General features: G+C 39.1%; 1 protein-coding gene across 5 annotated transcripts in view; it reads right to left on the bottom strand.

Moving 5' to 3' along the window:
- B3GALT1 (beta-1,3-galactosyltransferase 1) overlaps positions 1 to 23781 on the bottom strand; it is a 588569-nt gene that overhangs the window by 138361 nt on the left and 426427 nt on the right. For 2 of the 5 annotated variants that reach the window (XM_082465172.1, XM_082465170.1), the window contains exon 3: positions 1467 to 1583. The exons of 1 other annotated variant lie outside the window; for it this stretch is intronic. The gene's annotated coding sequence lies outside the window, so the exon portion shown is untranslated. 2 more of the 5 variants (XM_082465173.1, XM_082465176.1) reach the window with 2 other exon arrangements.

Raw genomic sequence — 23781 nt, 5'->3', positions numbered from 1 at the left:
TGGTGTGACAATGGCCACTGCTAGGGGACAATGCTGAACCACAGTATGCTAAAGGCATGACCAATACTTACAAAGGGGCACTGTTTTAGGGTCCCAGGAACACTTTGGAGCAGGTCTAGAGATCAGGCTACCAGGTCTTTGGGTGGGTACTTGACCACAGGAGTGGAAGCCATGCCTGGCAGATTCTGAAAGTCCCTGTCCCACCACCATCCAGTGACCTTAGGACATGCCCAGGTACTTTAAAAGTAAAAAGAACCTTTGGGTATTGGGGGGGATAGTAAGGACAACCTTTGACTGCTGTACTTCGCAGTTAAAATGAAGCCCTCAACTTGGGATAGAGCAGGATGGATGTTCTCTTTCACATTTTTTTTTTAACAGTGGATATATAATACTTTAAAAATAAGAAAAACCATACAAAAAGAAAAGCCCTATAAAATGAGGTAAAAGAGGATTCTATATATCTACCAAAGGCCATTTGTTGAATATTTTAAAAGAAGGATGAGGAAAACTCCTCATCAATGGCATCACATCATTGGTAAAAGGCTAGCTGGCTAGTCAAGTAAGTGCTTAGCCCAGAGTCAGTTCTCTGAGCCCTGGGACTTTAAAATTAGAAGAGGCTGAAGATTAAGAGAAACTAGAAAATGAGCTCTAAAAGTACGAACAAAAGCTGATGGAGATAATCACTGATAGCTCCCAAAGGACAAAGCTTAAATCCATCACTTGTAAAACTTTACTTCACACTGGGGCTTTGGGGCTTTGTGTTGTTAATGATATCTCTTAAACTCAAAAAAAGTATAGATGCCTGTGCTGGGCAATGAGCTTCTGGCCTAGAGCAAATCACTGTGATTTAATTGCCTGTTACCTGGTACACAGAAAGGGGTTAGATGTTTATGATGACATAGCTTTATACCTGCACTCAATCAGTTGGTTTGTGAAGAACATATACCTTCTCTACCCTCAGTCAAGGGTGAATGAACATGGGACATAGAAATGATAGAGTGCCTACATCAAAGAGATATTAAAGACCAAATGCTGAATGTTGCTTACATGTAGATAGCAATGAATTGAAAGATGCCTGAAATTCTTTTAGACTGCATTCTGCAAGGCACTAGGTATAGAGTCAGACAGACCTAAAGATGAAACTGCTTCTGCCACATACTCGTTATGCTAAGTTGGACATGTTATTAACTTCTTGGAGTCTTGGTTCTCTTGACTATAAATTGGGGGATAATGATATCTATCCCATGGGGATGTTGTGAATGTTAATTAGACAAAGTATCTAAAGTATTTAACCCAGTGCACTTTGTAAATCCAGTCACTATTGTTCTTTGATGGTACATCACCAAATGTGAGCTTTGTCAAATTGCAAGTCTGCAAGGGAAAAATGCTATGGGGCAAGGTGGTTTCTCCTGTCATCATTAAATCATGCTTACTGTTTACTCTTAAGGTGAGTAAGGCTCACTTACTGTTTACTCTTAAGGTGAGTAAGGCTGCTGCTTTGTCTCAGGCAGGGCAGTGTGCCTGGACTAGTGAAGGCCAAGCCAGGAGCAGAGGCGGGTGTGCAGATTCATGAGAAGATAAGGCTGCAAAGAAAGAGAGAAGTAGGTAGGGAGTAAGGCTGGCAATATTAACTTGCAGTGTAAGGCTTCTGGGTATGAAAAACATAAGCACCATGTCAAGAAATAATCACAACAAGAATCACACAGAAGCTTGATATTCTAGAAATACTTGGAAGTAGGACAGACTTAAGCTCCCAAAGCAGTCTGAAAAATGATGCCCTGAGATGAGCACCATGGATAGCTCCAAGGGAAGCCATTTCTTCCTCCCTGAAAAGGCGGCACCTCAAGATTGTTCAAACCAATTTTATGGAGAAGCCAACAACTCTCTTCCTTAAAGGACCAAGATCTATTAAGGCATATTTGATCCCTAACACCAGATATCTATTCAATATTTCTAAATATGTCAGTAACAGCATAATATGTGAACAGAACTGTTGAGAATTGGTTCTCTCTTGGAGAGAAGTAGATCTACTGTGACCTTAATTGGTTTGATTTAGGGTTGCTCTTCATTCTTGGAGATCCTGAACAATTCAAGGTTTTATCAGGAAGGTTCCCACCTCCCTTAACACTAACACAATGTTGACATTTAGGGTTGGTGGTAGGTCAACTGTAGAATGTTTCAACCTTGTGAGGTCATGAGTGTGGGAGAGGGCTCCCATTCTGGGGCCATATTTATTCCAGTCCATTAGGGAGTCTAGCCACACTATTGCTAAGGGTTCATAAAGGGGTGGATATAAATTCTGCTCTACTTTCTGTGTACCCATGGGAAAGTCATTCGGTCCTTCTTACTGTCATCTGAAAGATAAAGGGATTGAACTATAACATCTTAAGGGAGATAAGAAGTTCCATTATGATGAAGTAATTTGGTTTAAAATTATTCATTCAGAGACTCCAGAGATGCAAAATATATCCCTGAGGAAAAAGACAAGAGCTGCAAAGGTATATATATATAGAATCAGAATTCAACCAAGAACGTCCAGGACACAAAAATTAAAGTATCATTGGCAAGGGGATGAAAGAACCATAATGTGTTTGGCTGCAAAGTACTATGGTGTCTTAGAACTGGGACAAGGTCTTCTCAGATCTTCTACACCAGGAATTGGTAGAAATACCAAGGCTTCACGTTAGAGGTTTGAACTGACTGTTGTCCTCCAAGTTTCAAGTCTTCTAGATGACAGAATGTTGGGTTTTATAAAGTCCAAAGGGCAGTACATCAGAACATAGGAGCAGGCTGTGGGCTAAAATGACCCTGCTGGGACACACAGGCTTTGAATTATAGGAACCCCTCTGACAAAGCAGTGTCTGGCTGATGGGTTTTTATGATTTCTTGGAGAAAGGACTCTCATTGTGATTTCTGAATAATGAAACTGGGGCTCCTCAGTTGTCAGGTTCTCCAACAACTGGATGAAATAAGGCCTTGTATTTTCTGGAGCAGAGGTTCTCAAAGTGTGGTCCTTGGATCCCTGTATGTCTCTGACACCATTTTAGGAGGTCAATAAGATCCATCCTTTTCCAACTACATATTTCTATGCGGCCTGATTTTCTTCTTAAACTTCAACCAAAATAACAGATCACAATAAATTGACTGCAAGAGCAGATATGAGAATCCAGTTGTTTTCTATTGGGCCAGACAGTATTGAGATTTGCTAAAATATTAAACTGTACCATCTCCTCCCTAATTTGTTTTGGAAAATGTAGTTATTTTCTTTTAAAAAGATGCTATTTATTTTTAATATGTAATGACTTTATTGCTCCTTAAAATTAATTAAACGAAAATGTTAAACATCTTTCAATTTTAATATCTAATATGGTAAATATTGATAAATATAACCTACATAATAAAAAGCCCTTTGGGAGGCTTCGATAGTTTTTAAGAGGGTAAAGAGATAAAAATGTCTGAAGCCCTGTTTCAGAGGCATCAGAATTCAAGTGTTTCTGAATAGGTAATCAGTCTTTTAATAACAGTAAAAGTGAGCAAAGATTCTTGGTTTCTAAGTTTCTGTGAGATGTTAAGTTGTCTGGGAGATATGGGTATTCAGATATTTACTTCGTTTGATGTGGGCTGACCCATCAGGCACATGAGGGCCTCCCTTCAGGGTTTGGACTCTCTCCACTATGGACTGGCTTTGAGCTTGGGAGTGAATCTTGAGAGACAGTATTAGTGGGCATCACACTATTCACCTACGTTTCTGCCTATAGAATAACCCAGTGATGAAAGTGTCTTGCAACCAGGCATGATTGGATTAAATGAAGAAAAACTTAGGATAAATGCAAGGAAAATCTCTCTACTGATGCTAGTGAGAAATATTACATTTTAAAATATTATCTTTAGGTAACTGGTTGAAGTTTTATCACTTAAATGTATCAAATGTAAAATTCTCTCTCAATATTTCACTCATGTGTAGTTTACGGGAAACAGTAAACAATATTGTTAAGCTTTATCTTTGGAGCAAAAAGATTTATGACTATGGGCAAATCTCAGTATAAACTGACTAACTGAGATTAAGTCCAAACTAAATATATGAAAATAAATTCAGAATGGAAATACTTTCAAATAAAATGTTAACAGATGAAATTTTAATGCTTTGGAATATACTTCATATTTCTAGCTAATACACAATGGAATTTAAAATATATATATATTACTGGGCTTAATTTAATGAAAGCAAAACTCTTGCTTTGCAATTTAGAACAAGTTATTTGGTTTCCCTGTTATCACATCTACTAAATAAGGAGAATGAATCAATAATCATCAGCTCTACATTCATTCATATGTAGGACAAGTAGGTTTCTTAAGTATATTTTGTTCTCTCAGGTAGTAAAACATGTCACCTGCTGTCTTATAATTCTTTTTGTTTACCCTTTAAACTATTTTTACTACAAGGTTCAAAGGCAAGATTCATCACAATCTTAGATCAATCATCACAAAACAGTGAATGGTGACATCAGTTCAGTGACATTTTATAGAAGATCTCAAGAATATCTTTACAGAAAATAATAGTATTTCAGGCAAGAGTAGAATTTTTACCCTTAAAGAATTTAGATTTTCTCAATAAAAAATTTTTGGACTCACTTGATCATTGAGTATTTTTTTCCCACATTTTGCTGGGTTATCTTGGGGGTGGTGGGAGTGGAGTAGAGATAGAGGTGAGGGAAAGGAATAATTCTTGGGTCAATTCAATTCTTATTTATCTGGTTTACTGAAATTTGTGGCATGTGATTTAGGAATTTCAGTTTTCACTACTTCTGGGTTTCATCCAATTTTAAACAACTCTTTCTTAAATTTTCTTGTTCCCAAAGCAGTGGAATAAAATCTTATCAAAGACCATGCTAATTCAAATCCATCAGCTTATAGCTTGTCTACCATGCTACTGCATTTTAAGTAACCAATTATTATTTAAAATTCTGGCTTCAGTGGTATTAAGGAAATGTAGGAGTCATGAACTCTGTATGATTACAAAGAACTTGAATTCTCATTAAAGGACATAGAAAGTTAATTAAAAGCTAATTAAAAGGAACAAAAATTTTTGAATATCTGATATTCTCTACTTATTCAGTACATTTGGAAAGTTGAAAACTGATCAATGTCAAGTAAAAGACACTAAAGTCATCCTCTTGGGGTAATTTAGGTCTCTTGACTTTGAGAAAAAGGGTCAATTGTTTATATAACATAATCTACTCACATCATATCAAAAGGAGGAAGGAATACTCAGTCTGTAATGTATTGTATAGATTCATTAACTTCAAAGTAGCTGTGCAGGGAATTCTCTAATACAAATGGAATTTATATTTACATTACAGTACATCAGTACTGTAGCCTAAGTCAAAGCCTATAATTATTATGCAAAGATTCCAAGTATTGGTACTACAATTAACATTTAAGAAGAGTAATTAGTTAACTCCTTTATCTTTTTTACACAAAACAGATTTCTTTTTTTCAACAAAAGCAACATAGAAAGAATACTACATCCAATGGTAATATTTGTGAAGAAGACAATCAAAATAACAAAAAAGAATTTATCCTTAGTGAAAGAATGGGGACACATAAGCCTACCCCAAAAGAGATGAGAAGTTGAAAATAATGCAAATAATATGACAAATGCTATCCCTGCCTGCTCTCAACCTCTATTTTACTACAGGACTGGATTTCAACTGCCTACAGGACCAGCCCTGCCCAGGTTCAAAGCCACTGCTGCCTGATGGCCACGGTGTATGTGTAGCCCTGCCAGCTGTAAGTCTTGAGATGTGTCGGTCACAGGTGGATCCCTGAGAATGTACTGTGATTTCCTCTTCTGTCTCCTGAGTAGGATCTTTCCTGTCTTGAAACCTTGGCTTGGGCCCCGACACTCTGCAAAGCTTTCCCCAATTTTCTCCTCCTTTCCTCATTTTGAGGTCTGATTCTTGTCCTACCAAGTCCCAGCTGCTTCCTGGATTCTAGTTCCTATAGGCTGCCGCTCATCCAGAAAACACACACCGTTACACTTCTCTTAAGATGTACCTGTTGTTTTCTGACAAGGGAAAAATTCTAATTTATGCTGTTATTTTCTGCTTCTGCCATTGTCTGTCCACAAAAGGAATTTCTACAACGGAGAATGATCAAAGGCAGTACAGACAGTGAGAGACACAAACTCTCCCTTTTCTGCAACGCTTCAGCTGCTCACAAACTGTTACCCTTTCCTCTGCTTTAACTGTATGTAAACCTGCTAAATCCTTTCCTGTTGTCCTTAGCTCCTCCAAGTAGGAGCTATGATCAGATACCAAAACTTCCTGGTTGCATGAAATAAATTTTCTGTAACTGTGTATTTGCTCTAGCACATAAACTAAATTGTCTGTAACAGAGTGTATTTTCAATGATGAATCACACCTGCAGAGCATTTTGTGGCTGAAATGTGTGAGAGAGAGAGGGAGAGAAGGGGAAGGAGTGGGAGGGAGGGGAGGGAAGAGAGAAAGAGACAGAGAATGCCCAAGAATAACAATAACAAAGCACAAACAGAAAGTTAATCCCACAGCATGGCTCCTGTGATGTCCTCAATATATCCTCCAAGTGGATGGTGTATCCTTCGCTTCTCCTCTCTAGGGTAACTTTTAGAATAATGTACTCTTAGTGCATAAAGGGCAGGAACCTGCCAGTCAGAAAGCCCCATATAATATATTCAGTCAAAAATTAACCAAACCAAAAGTTCAAGAATGGTAATAAGGAGGGTAAATGGGCAGCAGAGGAATTTTCTCTAGGAGGAAATTTAAATAATGTCACTCCAATGCATCATTTCCAAGACCAAAGTCTGGTTTCAACAGCATTGCATATACTTATTGGGTAAGTGAGCAAGTGAGGGAGGGAGGGAGGGAGGGAGTGAATGGGGTGAGAGCCAAGAATTCCCAGGAATTCCAAGTCCTGTCCCTGGAATTCTTCCTTGGTGACTATGCCACTGTGTATAACAGGCTTCTTTTTGTTGAACTCCCCAACTGGGATTCACTTCATGGATGCCTTGCAAGTTGAATGACCCCAGTATTTTAATGCAAGAGGTGTCTGAGAGCGATTGAGTTTAGTATCATTTATAGTCATCAGAATAGAAATTGAGAATAATTTCCAGTGTCCAGATGTTGGGCATGATGTAGGTGAAACATTTAGACAATTGAATGTTTAACTTCCATCCAGATGTTTTAGCTGGTATTTCCATAATATACCCTCTACCAGCAAAAAACAAATAGTGAGTAAATTAATAAGTAGCCAATACAAAACCACAAAAATAAACAAACAAAAAGTGATTTTACCATAAAAAGCCAATTACTAAATAGCAAATGTTGAGATAAAACAAGTATTATTTTTATCAAAATGGTCTAACCTGCTGTATCTCCAGAGTTGCACTACCAAGAAAACCCATTAAAAAAATCACATTTTAATCATAACCTCAGATGGAAAAGGGAAATAGGTGCTAGAAGTTTAGGCATGGAGTAACATTGTTGGTTTTCATGCATGAGTTTCAGTAATGCAGTTGTACTGACGGCACAATTCACTGGGCAAAGCAAGCAGAAGTACAGCTCACTTTGGTCAAGAACTGTGGCTACTTCTTTCCATTCACTAAGGAAACTTAGTGAAGTCTGGAAACCAAGCCAGACTTCTTACACGTTCTTACCACCTTTATCACTCATTGTTCTGATAAGAATCAGGCCTCTCAAACAGAGCAGATTTGTACAGTGTTCCTCTGTAGGTAAGCGGTAAGGACTAGGATTCTGCTATAATACATGGCAATCACAGAAATGAATCCTATTTTCTTTAGATTTGATAAGTTTATCTTAAATTACGTGATATGAACTTTGGTGCAAAAACATACTTGTAATCATGTAGTGTTTATTATTACTGCTCTAGCACAACAAGAACAAATTCACTGAATCTGCCTGTACATCAAACATTATATTATTTGATAAAATAATAACTAAAGTAGCAAAACATGTCATTTAAAAAATATCTCAAGGGCTTCCCTGGTGGCACAGTGGTTGAGAATCTGCCTGCTAATGCAGGGGACACGGGTTCGAGCCCTGGTCTGGGAAGATCCCACATGCCGCGGAGCAACTGGGCCCGTGAGCCACAACTACTGAGCCTGCGCGTCTGGAGCCTGTGCTCCACAATAAGAGAGGCCACGATAGTGAGAGGCCCACGCACCGCGATGAAGAGTGGCCCCCGCTCGCCGCAACTAGAGAAAGCCCACGCACAGAAACGAAGACCCAACACAGCCAAAAATAAATAAATAAATAAAATTAAAAAAAAAAAAAAAAGAGCTGTCTTAAAAAGTATCTCAAAACCATGCAAATAGAGATTATCATACTAAGTGAAGTAAGTCAGAAAGAGAAAGATAAATACCATATGATATCACTTATATGTGGAATCTGAAATATGACACAAATAAACCCATCAATGAAACAGAAACAGACTCATGGACATAGAGAACAGACTTGTGGTTGCCAAGGGGGAGGGGGTTGGGGAGGGATGGAGAGGGAGTTTGGGGTTAGCAGATGCAAACTACTGTATACAGAATGGATAAACAACAAGGTCCTTCTGTATAGCACAGGAAACTATATTCAATATCCTGTGATAAACCATAATGGAAAAGAATATAAAAAAAGAATATATATATATATATGTATAACTGAATCACTTTGCTATACAGCAGAAATTAACACAACATTATAAATCAACTACACTTCAATAAAAAAATTTTAAAAAATCTCAAAACCAACACACACACACACACACGCACACACACACTGGACAAAAAACACAGAAAATGAGTAAAATCAAGTTAAATGAAAGTCTTGGAGCCTGGGATAATTTCAGACTTCCTCTGAGTAGGGATGCTTTGGTAGCATCAATATAAAATCTATAAAAAATATATACATGTGAAAACATGCTTGAAAGACATATAGCACAGATAATAGGTTTGTTAGGATGATGAAATTACCTGTTTTCCAATGTATTTTCCAAACACTCTATACTATTTTTATGTCATTTTACAGTAACAATAATTAATTATAAAATGAATTGGAATTCATTTTTAAATTCCCAGTTCAAATAGCCCCCCTTCCAAGAAAACTTTCATAATACCTTATTTATATCTTATTTTTTGAATTTATATATGTTCTAGCATTACAGTTATCAGTTTGCTTGTAATAAGTTAATAAGCTGTGCATTAATTTGGTCCTAGATTTTGGGAATGAGCATAAGAATTTGTAAATAGATTCTGGGTGTCATTAATAGTAAGTATTACAACTAAAATTTGGGGATGCATATACTTGTTTTTCTATTCTGCTCAGAAGGGACAACAATTGCCATGTGTACACCTGCAAAAATCATGGGGCTTCCTTCTCCAATGACTAACTTTTATCTAATATTTCCATATGGACATTCTTTATTCTAAATGGTCACTAATTTAACCCTTTGATGTGGTATTTTTTCTACGGATAGCAGATAAATTATTCATTTGTTATTTAAACAAATTTAACTTTGAACCTAGTATTTTCCTAAATCTTTGCTACTAGAGATGGGGTCACCCCAACAGGACGTAATACTTTTTTCTAGAGTTTGAAATGGGGACAACCCCACCCCTCAAAGAAACACATGTGCAATAGAAACTACAACAAGGATCTGGAAGAAGAACAAAAGGGAAAGGGCCTTGATTCAAGTCCAAGTTTTCCCAAGTAAGCACAGAGTAATGTAATTTGTTAGAGATGAGTTTTACGTAGCTAGTGAGTTTGTATTCAGCCACATTCAGAGTAAAAGTTGTACACAATGACCAAGTGGTTCAACATTTGAAAATCAGTTAATACAATTCATATCAACAGCCTAAAAAAGAAAATCACATCATCAGGTCAATAGATACAGAAAAAAATTTGATAAAATCCAGCTCCCATTCATGATAAAAAACTCTTGGGAACTAGGAATAGAGGGGAACTTCCTCAACTTGATAAACAATATCCACAAAAAAATCTACAGCTCATATCATATTTCATGGTGAGAAACTTGAAGGTTTCTCACTAAGATCATGTGCAAGACAAGGATGTGCCCTTTCACCTCTCCTTTTCAACACTGTACTGGAAGTTCTAGCTAATGCAATAAGACAAGTAAAGGAAATAAAAGGTATACATACTTGAACAGAAGAAATAAAACTGTCTTTGTTGTCAGATGACATGATCATCTGTACAGAAAATCTGAAGGAACTGACAAAAAAATCTCCTAGAACTAATAAGTGATTATAGCAAGCTTGTAGGATATGAGGTAATTACATAAAAGTCAATTTCCTTACTATATACCAACAATGAACAAGTGGAATTTGAAATTAAAAACACAATACTATTTACATTAGCACTATAAAAATGAAATACTTAGGTATAAATTTAACAAAATATATACAAGATCTATATGAGGAAAACTATAATTGATGAAGAAAATCAAAGAACTAATGGAGAGATAATACATGTTCATGGATAGGAAGATTAATATCATCAAAATATCAGTTCTTCCCAACTTGATCTATAGATTCAATGCAATCCCAATCAAAATCCCAGCAAATTATTCTGTGGGTATTGACAAACTGATTCTAAAGTTTATATGAGAGCCAAAAGACCTAGAATAGCTAACACAATATCTAAGGGAAGAACTAAGTCAGAGGGCTGACATTACCTGATTTCAAGACTTACTATAAAGCTGCAATAATCAAGACAGTGTGGTGTTAGCAAAAGAATAGACAAATAGATACATGGAACAGAACAGAGAGCCCAGAAATAGACCCATATACATAGTCATCCGATCTTTGATAAAGGAGCAACGGTAAAACAATGGTGCTAAGATAGTTCTGTCAACAAAAGCTGATTGAAGAACTGGACATCCACATGCAAAAATACAAATCTAGACACAGACCTTATACCCTTCACAAAAATTAGCTCAAAATGGATCACAGACCTAAATGTAATATGCAAAATTATAAAACTCTTAGAAGGTAACATAAGAGAAAATCTAAATGACCTTGGGTCTACTGATGACTTTTTAGATACAACACCAGAGGTACGATCCATGAAAGAAACAATTGATAAGCTGGGCTTCATAAAAACTAAAAACTCCTGCTCTGCAAAAGACACTGTCAGGAGACTGAGAAGACAAGCCACAGACTGTGAGAAAATATTTGCAAAAGACATCAGATAAAATATACAAAGAAGCATTAAAACTCTATAATAAGAATAAACATCCTGACTTAAAAAAAAATGGGCCAAAGACCTTAACAGACACCTCGCCAAAGAAGAAATACAGATGGAAAATGAGCATATGAACAGATGCTCCACATCATATGTCATCAGGGGAATGCAAATTAAAACAACAGTCAGATATCACTAACACCTATTAGAATGGCCAAAATCCAGAACACTGACAACACCTAATACTGGTGAAGATGTGGAGCAACAGTAACTCTCATTAACTGCTGATGGAAATGCAAAATGGTAGACACTTTGGAAGACAACTTGGCAATTTCCAAACAAACTCTTACCTTATGGTCCAGCAATCACACTTCTTGGTATTTACGGAAAGGAGTTATGTGCATGCAAAAACCTGCACACAGCTGTTTACAGCAGCTTTATTCATAGTTGTCCAAACTGGGGAGCAACCAGGATGTCCTTCAGTTAGGTGAATGGATCAATAAACTATGGTACATCCAGACAATGGAAAACTATTCAGCACTAAAAAGAAATTAGCTATCAAGCAATGAAAAGACATAGAGGAACATTTAATGCATATTACTAAAAGACATAGAGGAACATTTAATGCATATTACTAAGAGAAAGAAGCCAATCTGAAAAGGCTACATGCCGTAAGATTCCAACTATATGACATTCTGGAAAAGGCAAAACTATGGAGACAATAAAAAGACCAGTGGTTGGGCTTCCCTGGTGGTGCAGTGGATAAGAATCTGCCTGCCAATGCAGGGAACACGGGTTCGAGCCCTGGTCTGGGAAGATCCCACATGCTGCGAAGCAACTAAGCCCGTGCGCCACAACTACTTAGCCTGCGCTCTAGAGCCCGTGAGCCACAACTACTGAAGCCTGCGTGCCGTAACTACTGAAGCCCATGTGCCTAGAGCCCATGCTCCACAACAAGAGAAGCCACCGCAATGAGAAGCCGCGCACCGCAACGAAGAGCAGCCCCCACTCAACGCAACTAGGGAAAGCCCGCATGCAGCAACGAAGACCCAACGCAGCCAAAAATAAATAAATAAAATAAATTTATATGAAAAAAAAAATCAGTGGTTGCCAGAAGTGGGGTTAGTGATAGGGACGAACAGGCAGAGCACAGAGGATTTTTAGCACAGTGAAACTACTCTGTATGATACTGTCATGGTGGATACATGGCATTATACACTTGTTTAAACCTAAAGAAGGTACAATGCAAGAGGGAACCATAATGTAAACTATGGATTTTGATTATGATGTATCAATCTAGGTTCATCAATTACAACAAATGTATCACTCTGATGGGGGATGTTGATGATGGGGCTATGCATGTATGGGGGTGGGGAATATGTGGGAAATCTCTGTACCCTTCTCTTAATTTTGCTGTGCACCTAAAACTGCTCTTAAAAATAAAGTCAATGTTTTTACAAAAAAGCAGAAAGAAAACTCACAAAACTTAAGACTAAGGAAGTATTATTCAAGCACCAGTCAAGCGGAAGTTTAGGCTTCTAAGAGAAAAGTGCTTCCAAGGCTGTTGGCTGGCTGCAGTCTATGATAGGGCTGGTTATTGTGAAATTCTGAGTGTGAGGTGCTATTTGTAGGCAGGTGGGCTCACTGTATTCCACATTATTTTTATTCTCATTTCTTCATCTCACTTCTTAATCACGTTTTAGTTTGTACTTTGGAAACCATCTGGTAGATATCATTTTATTCTGCAGCATATTTGGAGGCTTAAAATACAAATAATAGATCAAATCAAGGAGGTGAATCCAGGTTTGGGATTCTACTTCCTTGATCTCTTTCTGTTTTCCCACTGACCAATGATTAAAAGTTTGGATTAAAAGTTGGAAATTGACACAATTAAAAGCCATAAATATTTAGAAAGGAATGCTTCTGAAAGGCTTAAAAGAAGTAAGAGATGAAAGCCAAAAACATAAAATAAGCACTGGGAAAAAGTTCTGTATGGACGTGCTAATAAGCTTTCCGTTACATTTCCAAGGAAATGTTGAATGTTTTTTAAAATTATTTTTATTAACAAGGTTTAGGCTACTTATCTAGAACTGGTGGTGATGAAATGTCTTACCACTTGGAAACTGTCAGTAGGTTTAGGCTTAGGAAGAGAAACTAATTTTTTTTGGCCCTTAAATCAAAATACCATTTAGTACTCTAAGTCTCTTTCTCACACATTCTTGTCAGTCTGCAAACCCCTTCAGTTACTAAGAGGACTTTCCTGTATCACCTCTTCTACTTGTACTGCCATTCATTCATTCACTCATTCATTCTCTCATTACAAACATTCACTGAACATCTGCTACTGTCAGACATTGAAGTAGGTGCTGGGATTACAATGATAATCCAAACAGAAAGAAAACATCAAGATATCAAATGCTACAATGAAAATAAAACAGAGGGATGTGACAGAGTGTGACTAGGGTCTTGTTTGGACCGGATAGTTGGGGAAGGCATCTTTGAGGAGATGACATGTAAGTGGAGATGTGATTGACAAGTATTTAGTTACGGGAGACTTGGCTGCAACAGCATCCCAAAGAGAAGCAACACAGTGCTAGGGCTGTAAGGTGGGAATAAACTGGGGATGTTCAAGGAAGAGAACATCTAGCAAGCCTCTCTAGAGCACAGAACCAAGTGGAAGATGGGTAAGAGATGAGTTTGATGATGGAGACAGGGGCCACATCACATGGGGTGTCGCAGGCAGTGTGAGGCATTTGGATATTATTCTAAAGGCTGTGGGAAACCACAGAGGGCTTCACTCAGCAGGACTACTACAATCTGATCTGCACTTAGAAGACTGCTGGCACTGTGGAGATGAAATGCAAGTACGGAGAGCAGCTGGGGGGCTATTGCCTTAGTCCAGGTGAGGAAGATGATGGTATCTTTGACTTGGGCTGTTGATGCCTGAGGAAATGGGTATGGAGAGGATGGATTTGCTGCGTGTTTTAAAGACAGATTCAGTGGGGCTTGATCATTGATTTGATGGGGTGAGGGGTAAAAGGAAGAGAGGAATCAAGGATAATCATGTTATCCAAAGAAGATATACATATGGCCAACAAACACATGAAAAGATGCTCGACATCACTAATTATTAGAGAAATGCAAATCGAAACTACAATGAGGTATCACCAGTCAGAATGGCCATCATCAAAAAATCTACAAACGATAAAAGCTGGAGAGGGTGTGGAGAAAAGGGGACCCTCTTGCACTGTTGGTGGGAATGTAAATTGATGCAGCCACTATAGAACAGTATGGAGGGTCCTTAAAAAACTAAAAATAGAACTACCATATGACCCAGCAATCCCACTACTGGGCATATACACCGAGAAAACCATAATTCAAAGACACACATGCACCCCAATGTTCATTGCAGCACTATTTACAATAGCCAGGACATGGAAGCAACCTAAATGTCCATCAACAAAGGAATGGATAAAGAAGATGTGGTACATATTACCCAGCCATAAAAAGGAACGATATTGGGTCATTTGTAGAGACGTGGATGGACCTAGAGTCTGTCATACAGAGTGAAGTAAGTCAGAAAGAGAAAAACAAATATCGTAGATTAATGCATACACGTGGAATCTAGAAAAATGGTATAGATGATCTTATTGGCAAAGCAGAAATAGAGACACAGACGTAGAGAACAAACATATAGACACCAAGGGGGGAAAGGGGGTGGTGGGATGAACTGGGAGATGGCGATTGACATATATACACTATTGATACTATGTATAAAATAGATAACTAATGAGAACCTACTGTATAGCACAGGGAACTCTACTCAATGCTCTGCAGTGACCTAAATGGGAAGGAAATCCAAAAAAACAGGGGAAATATGTATACGTATAGCTGACTCACTTTGCTGTACGGTAGAAATTAACACAACATTGTAAGGCAACTATACCCCAATAAAAATTTTTAAAAAAAGATACTCATGTTAAATAAACATTAAAAAGTCAGCAAAAATATTCCCAACTTTCCAAAACTAATGGGAAACAGAGAACTGCACCTTCTGGAATTCCAATGAAGTGATATCTGGATTGCATTAGGTACATGCATTTTATTTTGCACATTAATGTCCAGGAGGTTGGTCTGTCGTCTCCTGAGAAGAACCTGCAGACAAAGCTTTGAGCAGCACAGCCAATCCTAAGAGGCAGGCAGGACCACCTCCTGACAAACTTCCTCAGCAGCTTTCCCACCCTGTGGGTAGCTCTGGAGCACAGCTAGGAGTTTCAGTGTTGAAGAGCCATGGTATCTCTGTCAGTAAAGTAAGAAGTTTTAAATTAGATGCTCTCTGTGGCCGCTTCCAATTTTAAAATTCTCTGTTTTAAAACCCCACTGGGTCTATTCTAGGGATCTTGAATATATAAGTCATACACATAAGTAAGTTACAGTAATAAAGATTCTTCAGGTGTTTTTTTATTGTTACATTCCTACACTTAATTCTGGATTTTTAAAAATGTGGTTTTTTTGGTTTAGTATTTACAGTTCTTCTGAAGTGAGAGCAAGTAAAGTCCTTTTTCTTGAACATTAAGTCTACCCTTTACACCTGGGACAAAACTATTTTCTTTAGAGGTACATAAACCCTAGTTGGAATGTTTCCCTTTATTCTAATAAGCAATGTTTTTTTTTTTTCTTGCAGGATCACCCCCCCTTAGTGCAAAATACGTATTATCTATACTTACTCACATGGACATGTAACATATATTGGCCATTACTGAGCATGTGCTGTGGGTCACACATTGCATTATGATAAGTGATCTTCACATATAAACGTATTTAATTCTCAGAACTAGAAGCAGTTGGTATATTTGTCCCACTTCCCAAATGAGGTAACTGAACCTTAGCGGGTGACAGAGCTAGGATTTCAGGCCAGTTCAGGCCCTCCTTGGCCCGGGCTCACTCCCAACCCCTGAGGCAGACACCCCCAGCTGTTCCCAGCAGCGTCCTATGTGTAGCCACCACTAAGCTTTTTACGCTATTGGAGGCTGCCGTCTTTCTAAGTTTTTCAAATTATTCATAACTCTGCCCCACTAAAATTTGCTATCCAAGCTGAGTACATCTTCCTAAATAAATATTAACACGATTTTAGCATGCCCAACCCCCAGTGACTTCCTGAGCCCTTGGGCACCAGTTACAAGAGCAGTTTCCACTCTCCCCGTGGCCTTTTGTGAAAGGTTGGTTTCTTTCCCTAGTCACCCTTCCTTCCCTCTCTTTCTCACCGTATCCAAAATTCAGCAGAAGTCCACAGGGCATAGAGTTCAGAATGTATGATCTGGTTATTAGTTTTTCATCGTCCTTGGAAGGTCTGAAGTGCTCCAGCGGACTCTGGGTTACATCTGGGCTTGTTAGCCTTCCTGCCGGTAGCACCACGCTGCTCTGGGCTGAGGCCACCTCCTGGCAAGAATGCCTCCTTTTGTTCCTCAAACACACATTACCAGATACTTTGCCGTGTTGATGAGCTCCCTCCTTGCTTGGTTTGCTTTGTCTGATTTTTGGTCTCCAGGTCACAGAAGGGTATGAGGGTCAGGAGGAAAAAACCCAGAAAAACATTTATCCGGAGGTCCCTAGATCCCTGAAATCATAGGCTTTACTAAATATCCGTGTTACATAAATACGTCTTTAAGGCTCATATAACTGAATGGAGGAGAAAATATATTTTAAAGCGAAACAAAGAGTTACCTTTGCTGCCTTCTATGGGGGTAGAGGGAAGTGGTGATATTGTTTACATTACTCTGGATATAGATCCCTCTTTCTCTTTCTTTTTCTCACAGACACCGAAGAGGGAAGGAGAAATGAGAGTGGGGCACATCAATGAACTTTGTGTATATAATGGGAGGCCTGGAACCTAGCTTGGGGTCAGAGGCTGGAAGGAGTTGCCTTGTTGTGCATGAAGTAATAAGATGATTCCACGTTCTTTTGTTTTCCTCCAGAAGAGAGAGCTATGCCTTGTGGGGAGGCTGACCTGAGTTGGCCGAACTGGCATTTGACCAAAACATCTGAAGCATAACTTTAAAGTTCTCTTGTGATATGCACCCTTTCCATCTCCTCACACTTTTAGTAAAATATTTCTATGTGCTTTATTTTTTATTATATTTGGTCTGATTTGATTTGCTCTTTTGTAGCAATCCAGGAAAGGAAGGATATTATATCTAAGTGAGATATAGTACAGAGTGGGGATACCATGTGTGGGATGGTGAGAAAATTCATAAACTTAACAAATTTAGGAGATGTGGGAGTATAAAGATAAAGGTGACTACAAACAATGTAAGCCATCCTCTTCTCCACCAGAGTTCTTGGTATGATTGGAAAGAATAGGAAGCCTTCACTGAACATGATGTTTGAACCAACTGCACTTAAGTCTCAATTGGGGGTGCTCAGCTGATATCTAGAAGCCATTAACCAATGAAACTACTATTTTAAAACTATAATTCAGATTTCATTGACTCATATCCATACTTGTTGTGGTAGCAGAGTAATAGCCTCCCGAAGACGCCCACATCCTAAACCCTGGAACCTGTGGATGTGTTGGGTTAGATGACAAAGGAGATTTCAAGTTGCAGGTGGAATTAAGGTTGCTAATCAGCTGACCTGACTTTAAAATAGGAAAATTATCCTGGATTATCTGGGTGGGCCCAGTGTAATCACAAGGATCCTTAAGAGTGGGAGAGAGAGGCAGAAGCAAGGGTCAGAGTGATGCTATGAGAGAAGGACTCCCCACCTTTTCTGGTTTCCAAGGTGGAGAAAGGGAAACATGAGCCAAGGGATGCAGGTGGCCTCTAGAAGCCGGAAAAAGCAAGGAAATGGATTCTCCCCTGGAGCTTCCAGAAAGGAAATCAGCTCTGCCAACATCTTGATTTTAGCCTAACGAGACTCAGTGTTGAATTTCTAACCTACCAAAAGGTAAGATAACAGATTTGTGTTATTTTAAGCCACACAGTTTGCTATGGCAGCAAAGATATATCTGTATCAGTTATCTATTGCCACGTAATAAACCACCTGAAAATGTAGTGATCTAAATAACAATAATCATTTATTTTGCTTGTGAACCTGCAGTTTGGCCAGGACTCAGTTCTACACACCATAAACTTGGTGCTTCTTTTGAGGGGTGGGGAGTCCACTCTCAAGATAGCTCACTCCCATGGCTGAATAAGTATTAGCTGTTAGCTGGGAGCTTGGCTGGGAGCTCAGGTGGGGCTGTGGGCTTGGGAACTCATTCCCTTCCCACATGTGTCTCACCACAGGCTGTCTGGGCTTCCTCACAGCATGATGCAAGATGACTGCAAGACCAAGCAGCCCAAGAAAACAAGGGAGAAGAACAAGGCAGGAGAGCATATCTTCATGACTGAGCTTGGGAAGTAACGTAACTTTACTTCTGCCATGTTCTACTGGCCTGCTCAGGCTCAAGGGGAGGGGACATAGATTCACCTCTTGAGAGGAAGTGGCACATTTCTAGTAGAGCACGGAGATGGTGAGGCCATCTTTGAAAGATACAATCTGCAAACCTCACACGTGAAATCTCAATGCTTTGTGCACTACCTTCCAAAATTATTTCTGGAAGCCCACAGTGTATTTTCTCATGTGTGTTTAAAAATAAGCTGTGTATTTACCACCAAATATATGCAGTTTTATTTCTTTTCTCTTGCTTCCAACTCCTGTTTCTGAGTACAGCTGTGTCTTCTGGATAATGGAAGGTTTGTTGTTTTTCCCACTGCACTATCACTCTTAGGAACCAAATGCATATGTTAGGCTGTACAAAAGAGGAATGGCAGCTTTTGCTCCCTCTGCTTTTGGTGTTACACTGTTAAGGAATACCCACATAGGACACTATTTCTTTAAGAAGCTCCTCAGTCCCTTATGCAAATGGAATCCAGCAAGTTAAGATCTAATTGAACTCCAAAGTAAGTATATTAGGTTCAGACTCACAATAACAGAATTGAGATTGCCTTTGAAAATTTTAATTGCTCAAGGCACATAATCCCATGTAGTCTTAGTTGATTGGCAATTACAGTAATTAAGATCTCCTCTGCCTTCTTTGCCACAATATCTTTATTTCTGTCTTTCTTATCTAGAAGAATAGGCTTGGTTGAATGATAAAACAGGTAAAATGACATATGTTAAATTTTCTATCAATTAAAGTAGCTTCCATTTGGAGATCCCATAATTCATAACTGTCCCCTTCTTTTGGGCTTTTTCTTTTTCAAACAAGGGCCTATACAATTTTGGTTCCAATCCCAAATGGCTTGAGCCTCCTGACTGTAGGAGATGACTAATGAAAGGGTCCTCTTGCCTGTAGTCAATACTGTCCAATAGAAACTTTTTTCAATGATGAATGCACTCCATATCTGAGTTGTCCAATATGGTAGCCACTATCAGTGTTTGGCTACTAGGCATTTGGAATGTAGCTAGTGTGACTAACTGAATTTTTTTTAAATTTATTTTTAAATTTATTTAATTTATTTATTTTTGGCTGTGTTGGATCTTCATTTCTGCGCACGGGCTTTCTCTAGTTGGGTGAGCGGGGGCTACTCTTCGTTGTGGTGCGCAGACTTCTCATTGCAGTGGCTTCTCTTGTTGTGGAGCATGGGCTCTAGGCACATGGGCTTCAGTAGTTGTGGCCCGCGGGCTCAGTAGTTGTGGCCCACGGGCTCAGTAGTTGTGGCTCACGGGCTCCAGAGCACAGGCTCAGTAGCTGTGGTGCACGGGCTTAGTTGCTCTGTGGCATGTGGGATCTTCCCGGACCAGGGATCGAACCTGTGTCCCCTGCATTGACAGGCGGAATCTTAATCACTGTGCCACCAGGGAAGCCCTGAGTAACTGAATTTTTAAGTTAATTTCATTGAATTTAAAAGTAAATAGCTGCATGTGGTAAGTAGCTACCATATTGGAGAGCATGACTCTAAATGATGAAATCTTAGTGTGACTTCTGGGTCCTCAGTTTCTGAAAGCTCCTTCACAGCCAAGGAAGGAGGTCTAAAGCAATCAGAGCTCCATGAGATTGGGAGAATATAAGGCTTTTATATATGGATATAATTCTAGTTGTACCACTGGATTTCAAGGCATGAGGAGTTCAACTGGACTCTGGCTTTATCTTGAATAGTTTTATTTTGTAAGAAAACAAAGACATAACTATGCCAATTATCTTGTATTCATGGATCTCATGGATGCTTTTACTAGAAAGAGCATCTTGATTCCTGTCCTAAGGCTCCCCAAATCTTGCTTTGATATTGGCAAAGTCTGCCTCAGGCCTGAATCACCTTTCTCCCAATTTTTCAAACATGATAAATAGCAGAGTCCAAAAGAAGAGTTCTTCAGGGTTTAAAGCTGAGACAAGTTTTTATTTTGGGTCAGTTACAACTACCAATAAGTCAGTAATTGCAATAACAATGCTGTGTAACAAATCACCCCCAAAAAACTCAGTGGCTTACATCATAAACAAGTACAGGTTGGGTAGGTTCAATTGATCTAGGCTGCGTACAGCTGAGTGTGCCTCCAGGTTACAGGATAGGTTCAGGTCTGCTCTATGTATTTTAGACATGTTCTCATAGAGATGGTAGAAGCTCAGGAGAGAAAACCTAGTCTTGCAAGCACATTTCAAGGCTTTGCTCAAATCACATAGGCTAATATCCCATTGGCCAAAGCAAGTCACATAGCCAAGCCAAGAGTCAAAGGGTGGGAGATCCACTCTTCCCATTATGAGGCCCTGAAGAAGGTTTGGATGTACAACACTACTACGAAAGAGTGAAGAATTAGGTCCAGCAGTTTAATTTACCATACCTACATCAGACTCAATCTTTCTCTCTCCTCACTCTCTGTTTCTGTCTGTCTGCCTCTCTGTCTGTCTGTCTGTCTCTCTCTCTCTCTCTCTCTCACACACACACACACACACACACACACACTTTTCTGGTTGTGATAACCACATCAATGCTTTAAAAAAAAAACCAAAAAACCTTTCTATACCTGGAAAGACAGTGCTTTGACTCCTCTCTTTTTCACTTCCATCTTTGGGGAACTTTTTTTAAATCACATTCTTTTATAGCAAATACATCAGCAAATTTAGTTATCTGGAAACTAGTTTACTAATTGTGATCTTTAATAACTTTTTGATAGTCTAAGTGTGATGTGATAGAAAAATTAGTCTTAATACATCAATTTTTGTGTGTGTGTGTGTGTGTGTTTTTGTTTTGTTTTTCTTGTGTGTGTTAGGTCTTTGTTGCTGCGCACCGGCTTTCTCTAGTTGTGGCGAGCGGGGGCTACTCTTCGTTGCGGTGCACGGGCTTCTCATTGCGGTGGCTTCTCCTGTTGCAGAGCACAGACTCCAGGCACACGGGCTTCAGTAGTTGTGGCACATGGGCTCAGTAGGTGTGGCTCGCGGGCTCTAGAGTGCAGGCTCAGTAGTTGCGGTGCACTGGCTTAGTTGCTCTGCGACATGTGGGATCTTCCTGGACCAGGGCTTGAACCTGTGTCCCCTGCACTGGCAGGCGGATTCTTAACCACTGCGCCACCAGGGAAACCCAAAGCATCAATTTTGTTGTCTTTTCTCTTTTCCCTAAAGCCTTTGATATTAATTTAGTTAAAAACCAACCAACTAATTTAGTACCCAGTCTCTCTGGAGCCATCCCATTTGGAGCTCTATGGCATCTGTCTAAAATAATTCCAGCTTAGTCTAAACCATTCAAAATTTTTAGAAGCCAACTCCTTAATATTAACGAAATATTGTTATTTTTAAAAGTAGGTTAGAAAATAAGATAGATGATAGATAGAATGTACTATTTATATAAGTAAATGTTTGTGTTTATACCTGCTTAGAAGGGATTAGGAAGGCTAGGTTGCCTCTGGGGGGAGGTATTGATATCTCATTTTCACTGTATCCTGCATATACTATCATATCATTAGATCATTATTCAGTAAGCAAGTATTATTTTTTATGACAAAAAGTTGTTAAAAATAAAAACCATATCATTATACCTTGAATATTTTGACAGGCTGTCATAGTTGGCAGGATAGAAATAAACTTCATATTTCCATGATTTATAAGTTTCTTAGAGGAGAGAAAGAAGTGTGGGTGCTTTTGAGGGGACAGGAGTATTTTAGAGTTCAGTCAGAGTTTTAATTTTGTTTTGCTCTAGTTCCAATTGAGTTTATCTTTAGTCCTTGATTTATAAATATCTCTTCCTCTAAAATGATCCATTCTGGCAACCATTTCTAAGCACTCCAGATTGAGATCAGCTTCCCATACAGGAAGTCACTTAGAGGAAAAGTGACCAAGAGTTTCTGTTTTCTTATGAAAGCACCGTGGTCTCTGGTAGCATCATTTTGTGTCATCGTAAAATGAATTGTAGCCAGGCAACAGCTATCATCTATTCTAACAGCAAAAGCTTCTATTTGCATCACTCAAACAGTCGTGTTTTTACCTTAACACAATCTCAACCTTCAGGACCAACTCTCGAAGAGAAAATATTACAAAACATAAATATCCCAGGACCAGGCTCCTCCTGGGTCACTTTAGGATGTGTCAAGGTTTCAGAAATCAAGTTCATGACCATTCACAGAAGTCGGTCCCCTCATTCTAGCCATTTGCATCCTTTCTGGGCATCTTACATTAAGGAGAGTGGTCCAGAGGTTAGAGCAGGCCCTTTGATTTCTGAATTTGAAACTTGGCTTCTCCATTATGATGTTGTACAACCTCTGGCAAGTAACTAAAGCCTTACTGAGCTTCATTTTCCCTTCTTGCAAAGTACGGATAAAAATGACACTTAGCTCATTGGGTCCTGTGAGGGTGAAATAAGAGGGCATGTGAAAGCACTTAGAACAATGCCTGGCTGGTAAAGGCCCCCAATAACTCTTTACTTTCTAATGCTTCTCCACTAATGAATTGTCCCTCTGATACTCTGAAAGGATTAGTACAAATCTTACCAGGTGAATCTTTACTCTCTACAAATGGATAGAAGCAAGTATAGTATTTTACTTTGTGAGAAAACCTACGAGTGACTGGGATCTAAGCCAGATCCACTTATATAATTCGAGTATTCAACATCCACAAGAGTGAAGCAGGAGCAAACCTGGGGGCACATCCGCTTTATAATGCTTCTTTCGTAGATTTTTCAGATGTCATTATAGAATATATACATGGTTGAGTAACAGGGGGTTAAGGATCACTTTGTTTATTTTTTTATAAATTTATTTATTTATTTTTTATTTTTGGCTGTGTTGGGTCTTTGTTGTGAGCGGGCTTTCTTTAGTTGCGGCGAGCAGGGGCTACTCTTCATTGCAGTGTGTGGGCTTCTCATTGTGGTGGCTTCTTTTGTTGCGGAGCACCGGCTCTAGGCACGTGGGCTTCAGTAGTTGTGGCTTGTGGGCTCACTAGCTGTAGCTTGCGGGCTCTAGAGTGCAGGCTCAGTAGTTGTGGCCCATGGGCTTAGTTGCTCCGCGGCATGTGGGATCTTCCCAGACCAGGGCTCAAACCCGTGTCCCCTGCCTTGGCAGGCAGACTCTG

The sequence above is a fragment of the Balaenoptera physalus genome (assembly GCF_965194825.1).
Source record: "Balaenoptera physalus genome assembly, chromosome: 6".
Taxonomy (NCBI): Eukaryota; Metazoa; Chordata; class Mammalia; order Artiodactyla; family Balaenopteridae; genus Balaenoptera; species Balaenoptera physalus.
The sequence above is the reverse complement of the archived record's forward strand: the minus strand, read 5'-3'. Positions and strand labels throughout refer to the sequence as shown.